Source organism: Aquarana catesbeiana, linkage group LG02, assembly GCF_042186555.1.
Source record: "Aquarana catesbeiana isolate 2022-GZ linkage group LG02, ASM4218655v1, whole genome shotgun sequence".
Lineage (NCBI taxonomy): Eukaryota > Metazoa > Chordata > Amphibia > Anura > Ranidae > Aquarana > Aquarana catesbeiana.
Window position 1 is genome coordinate 692,424,470 of NC_133325.1, and position 6,000 is coordinate 692,430,469.

Below are 6,000 nucleotides of genomic sequence, written 5' to 3' on the forward strand. Positions count from 1 at the left end.
TCCAAAAGACAGCTCTATTTGTGGGACAAAAGTTACAAACATTTTATTTGGGTACATTGTTGTACGACCACGCAATTGTCAGTTAAAGTAACGCTGTGCCCTATCACAGAAATGGCCTGGTCATGAAGGGGGGTAAATCTTCCAAAGTGGTTATAACTTCCAATTCACGGGCCTCAGCTCCTTGGCCATAGGCTGCATCCAGAACTGTTTATGAACAGACTCAAAAAAGCCCGCTGGATGAAGACAGTATGAGGAGGCATTGCATGGAACATTTCTACTAGAAGCAACCGCCTACAGGTAATAGAATAGACACAAATACACTTAAATAACGCAGTGCCGTATCCCATTAAAAAACAAAAAAACGCCCAAAAAAATAACGAAGCGTCATCTTTAAGTAAAATGTGCATAACAGGTTCAATGGTTAGTGATAGATTATATGCAAGCTTAGTTTTACGAAGGTCACCATTAGAGCTGCACGATTAATCGTTAAGAATCGAGATTGCGATTCTTTCCCTCTCGCAATCTTAAAGCATTTTCCGGTTCTCTGCTCAAGTTGACAGCTGTAAAAAAAAAAAAAAAAAAAAAAAAAAAACACAAACAATAAAAAAACAAAAACAGAAAAAAAAAAAAAAACACAGGCAGTCTGCCAAGTTTCACAACATTCCTCAGCCACTGAGCTAACTATAAACATTGCAACAATTTGTTCTTTACATCAAAAGAATGAACTTCGGTCTGTAAATGATGTCAGTTTAACCCAGGGGTAGGCAACCTTTTCAGCAGTGTGTCCTGAAGAAATTGAGCGTGCCGATTTTATAACAAAAAAAATTGCAGCTTCACACTCTCAATCACGAAAAGGATTTTTTATAAAGTAAATGCTGGAACCCCCAGTGATACCATAGGCTCATTTAATCTTACCCATTTTAATACGTTACATGTATGTGGATTTTTTTTGTCTGTTTTTTAATGTCAGGATGATTATTCATTAAACTTGTTTTTATCCACTAACATTACCCATAAGGAATATTTTACACAACTCATTGCCTGCCATTGCTATGTCCACCTAATGTTACCCACTGAGCGCTGACACCGTGTATGAATAGAATCCTAAAGTAAAGCATAAAAGAAAAAAAAAAACCTTGGTTTGCATTTTGGATAGAGTAAGGGAGGGTTTAGAACCCCTATTGGTTTTTTGCTATCTGTATCTCATAATGGGATACACACTATAAGAAAATCGGATGAATGTCGTCCGATTCTTCTTGATGTTTCACAGCAAATGGGAAACGATGAACGAAAATTCGTACAAAAATTCTCACGAACATTCCCCTACAACAAAGTACGTTTATTGTTGTTTATTGTTTAAGATCATGTGCAGTCTTTATTTTCTGATTTTTCTTGTACGAAAATCGTATGAAAATGGTACACATTAATTGAAAAGTTTGTCCCTTCGAAAATTTTCGTATGAAATTCGGAGTTGGCTATCGAAAGTGGTGTACACGCTATATGAAAACGTCCGCCCCGTTTTCCTATAGCGTGTACGAGCCTTAGCCTTAAAGGGTTACTAAACCCTCGTGTTTTTTTTTTTTTCTTTAAATAACAAACATGTCATACTTACCTCCACTGTGCAGTTCGTTTTGCACAGAGTGGCCCTGATCCTCCTCTTCTGGGGTCCCTCAGTGGCGCTCATGGCTCCTCCCCGCATCGGGAAACCACCTAAGAGAAGCACATCCATAGACACAGAAATCTGGACTCGGCCCTAATCAAGAGTCCAGACAATAGGCAGAGAGCGAGAGAGGGAGAGCGCGTCTCCGCCGAGGGAATTACGGGGCTCAGGTGAGTAAAACTGGGGGACTGGTCAGTGACAGAAGTTTTTTCACCTTAATACATAGGATGCATTAAGATGAAAAAACACAAGGGTTTGCAACCCCTTTCAGGGAGATTTCCCTCCATTTCCTCACCCGCAGCCAAAACAGGAAGGGAGGAGAAATTCCTCCAAAGTGAGCGAATTCCCTAGGTGTCACCAAAACTATCGTTCCCATTGAAAGATGTCCCCTCTATTCCTGTTTTGGGGACAAACCAAAATTTGAACTTTTCTTTGACTTTCACTTTCAATGATAATGGTAAACAGGACAAATGGAGAGTGAATCTCCCTAATGGGGCACAGACAGCAATAAGAAGCGACAGGAGTTCTAATCACTCTCAATGCTATCCAAAAGCAAAAAAAAAAAAAAAAGGAAGAAGTCTTGCTATTAGTTATATTAGTGGGCCCTGAGGACAGGGTTGATGACCACTGCTTTAAACAATACTGATAATAAAAGCAGTCTCTTGAAACTACCAAGTACAGACATCATTGTAATTCCAAGTAGTGATAGAAGAAGTGGTGGGTGTGAATACAGAACACAGGACAATGACCACTTCATAGGGCAAACATGGCAACCTGGGCACTCTCATACTGTGACAGCCATGTTTATCTGCCGTTGTCATGGAAACCCGCTGCCCTCCAGATGTTGATGGCAAGAAGTGGGCAGAACATGCTGGGACTTGTATTTCATCAGCATCTGGAAGGAAAGAAGGTACTCTAGACTGATTTAGGGCATTTCATTGCCATGTTAATAAAGGCATTTCTGACAAGTCTGGGGATGGATTGGGACTCCTACTTGTTAACATAAACTGACAACAAAATATAAGTTATCACAAATAAAATCTATACCAAACTATCCACATTTAGCACTGGTATTTTTATTATTGAGGCCGGGCTCACCCCCATGCCGGTGTGGAAGAACGTGCGCATTTTATGTGTGACAACATGCGCAGTATTCGGTCAGCTCTTCTATTTGAATGGACTGTCCAAACACACTAACAGCATGCCAAAGTGCTTGGGTCTGATTTAATATCACACTGCACTGGAACACAAAGTACTCTGATAGCATGTGTTCTGCTGGGTATAAATGTATGTTCCTTAGCAAGGTGTGTTGGGTTCATTAACAATGTACAGAACCACAGAGCAGATACAACAAGGATGTGACTGGGGCCTTAGAAACAGGACTTTATAGTAATGATTATAATAATGCAGCATCCTAAAAATAATAATAAAAAACCATACTAATAATAATAGCAATAATAATAATATTAACTGTTACTGTATTATTATTCCTATTTTGGGTTGGATGTAGAAGGCACTCTCAGGACCTCCAAATGACAATAGATATAATCATCAGTTTACTACTAATTTTATATATTAATATATTTTTTTAACTAAGTAACATTGTTCCTAGGAGCATTATTTATACATGTCATATTAACAGGATTATTATTCATAAGAAAGCTGCACATATATTTAGAGGGGACAGACAAGCAACATGAACATTAGTTTCTGAAAATAAAATTGGCCATGTGTCATCAACCTAAAGACTGTTACATATACTTTGTATATAACATCTGTATACACCCAGCACATTATTATAGTATACACATGGTCATTACTGGACATTTCAGGACTGTATACTGGTCAGCGGTCTTCAGGCTGGAGAATTGGATGTCCATGGCAGATGATCAGAGATACGGCGCTGAATGAATATATATATATATATATATATATATATATATATATATTTATATATATTCAACGCCGTATCTCTGATCATCTGCCATGGACTATATATATATATATATATATATATATATATATATATATAGCGTCCCTGACATGTCAGTCCTCTCTATGTCCCAGCATTGGGTGTCCCTAACATCTCAGTCCCCTCCATGTCCCCGACGTGTCAGTCCTCTCCATGTCCCAGCATTGGATGTTCTTGTCCTCTCTATGTCCCTGACATGTCAGTCCTCTCTATGTCCCTGCATTGGCTGTCCCTGACATGTTAGTCCTCTCTATGTCCCTGACATGTTAGTCCTCTCTATGTCCCTGCATTGGATGTCCCTGACATGTCAGTCCTCTCTATGTCCCAGCATTGGATGTCCCTGACATGTCAGTCCCCTCTATGTCCCTGACATGTCAGTCCCCTCTATGTCCCTGACATGTCAGTCCCCTCTATGTCCCTGACATGTCAGTCCCCTCTATGTCCCTGACATGTCAGTCCTCTCTATGTCCCAGCATTGGATGTCCCTGACATGTCAGTCCCCTCTATGTCCCTGACATGTCAGTCCCCTCTATGTCCCTGACATGTCAGTCCCCTCTATGTCCCTGACATGTCAGTCCTCTCTATGTCCCTGACATGTCAGTCCTCTCTATGTCCCTGACATGTCAGTCCTCTCTATGTCCCTGCATTGGATGTCCCTGACATGTCAGTCCTCTCTATGTCCCAGCATTGGATGTCCCTGTCGGGTGATGAGTCCTGTGTATGTCCCTGTTGGAGGAGAGGAGGGTGTGATGAGTGACAGGTCGGTAGGGATCTCCCATCAAAGGGCGCAGTAGTGTGGATGAGAGCAGGCCGGTAGGTGTCCGGTAGGTATGTAGGGACGGTGACACACATACATACCCCCGGGGGACCGCCGTACGGTGACAGGCATAGATCAGATCTCCGATCCTCCCGCTGGAGATTTTTTTTCCAGGAGCTGCTTAGAAATAATGGAGGACTGTAACCCCGCCCCCACAGGCATGTCACTGGGTCATGTGATCACTCCACACTGGGATTAACCCTTCCACCCCCAGGAAGGCAGAGCCGGGATTGCCCTGTGATGATGAGGAGGGAGAGGGTGATGATGTGTGACTACATGTACCAGCATGTCCCGATCCTCCGCTGGCCAATCAGCATTCCTTCCCTGTCATTCCATTTCCTCTTCACTGATGGCTCATGTATTATCCTCTTATTACATCACCATACACTCACTGCGCTCCTTTATTTACGACCATTTACTGTCATGTTTCCAACTCTCTCATGTGTCCAAGTTCTCCATAATAAAGACAGTGGGGATCAAGTAGCTCCCAACTGTCCCTGATTTGGAGGGACTGTCCATGATTTGGAGCAATGTCCCTCTGTCCCTCTTTCCTCCTCATTTGTCCTTCATTTTGGTCTGATCTATATAGTTGTATATATAATGCACTTTTTATCTTTCAAAAAGTGTTTTCCAGCGCTAAACCTTTCATTCAATTTCTAAATTGCTGGATTTGTAAATTCCACAAGCCAATATAAAGGAATAGTAGTGGTTAAAAAAAAGCACTTGTGGGTTTAACCAATCAACTTCTTTTGTACAATTCTCCTTTAAGGGGGCGTGCCAGGGGGCGTGTCCTATGCCTGCATACTTTTGCTAATAGGTGTCCCTCATTCCCATCTCAGAAAGTTGGGAGGTATGATTTTAGGGACACACAAGATAATTCCCAATTATTTGGTAGAATATAAAAGATGATGTCACGCTGAGTAAATGGATTCCAGACATGTCACACTTTAAAATTGAGCACACCAATGGGATGGCGACAATCAATCAATCAATTCTCCATAGGTGACGCTTTCAAAACCTTTATATGTTACCAGGAGGTCCAGCACCAGATTTATTGCTCTTGATCTGACATTTGCGGTGATCAGCGGTAATGTGTTTGCCTTTTGGGGGGGGGGGGGGGGGTTCTTTAACATTTTCTTTTTTACACTGATTTTCTTGTATCACTTCATGTGAATAGGTGCCCTTCTCCAATTATAAAAATAAGTGATAATATACAATAAAGTGGATGCACAACCAACAGAATCAATCAATAAATAACAAAGTAAATCCCAATTTCTTCACATAAATAAATAAGTGGAATTTCATTCTGCACAACACATTAGGCATCATACCGCAGGGTGAATGTATTTACTGTATGATTGGAACTGTATTGTTATGTAGTATATTTTATGCACTGCGTCGCGCAGGGGTGGATCCAGAGTCTAGTCTCGGGAAGGGCACTGCCAGAAAATACTTTTTTTTGCGGGCAATTTATTGGGGAAACGGCTGGTGTTGGCGCTTCAAACATCACGGCACCATGGTTATTATGGTGTCAGGATGATTGAAGCACAT

General features: G+C 41.3%; 1 protein-coding gene across 15 annotated transcripts in view; it reads right to left on the reverse strand.

Moving 5' to 3' along the window:
* Positions 1 to 4,641, reverse strand: part of MYO18A (myosin XVIIIA) — a 498,725-nt gene extending 494,084 nt beyond the window's left edge. For all 15 annotated transcript variants that reach the window (XM_073616822.1, XM_073616821.1, XM_073616820.1 and 12 more), the window contains exon 1: positions 4,491 to 4,641. The gene's annotated coding sequence lies outside the window, so the exon portion shown is untranslated. The remainder of the gene's footprint in view (positions 1 to 4,490) is intronic.
* Between the last annotated feature and the right edge of the window lie 1,359 nt (positions 4,642 to 6,000).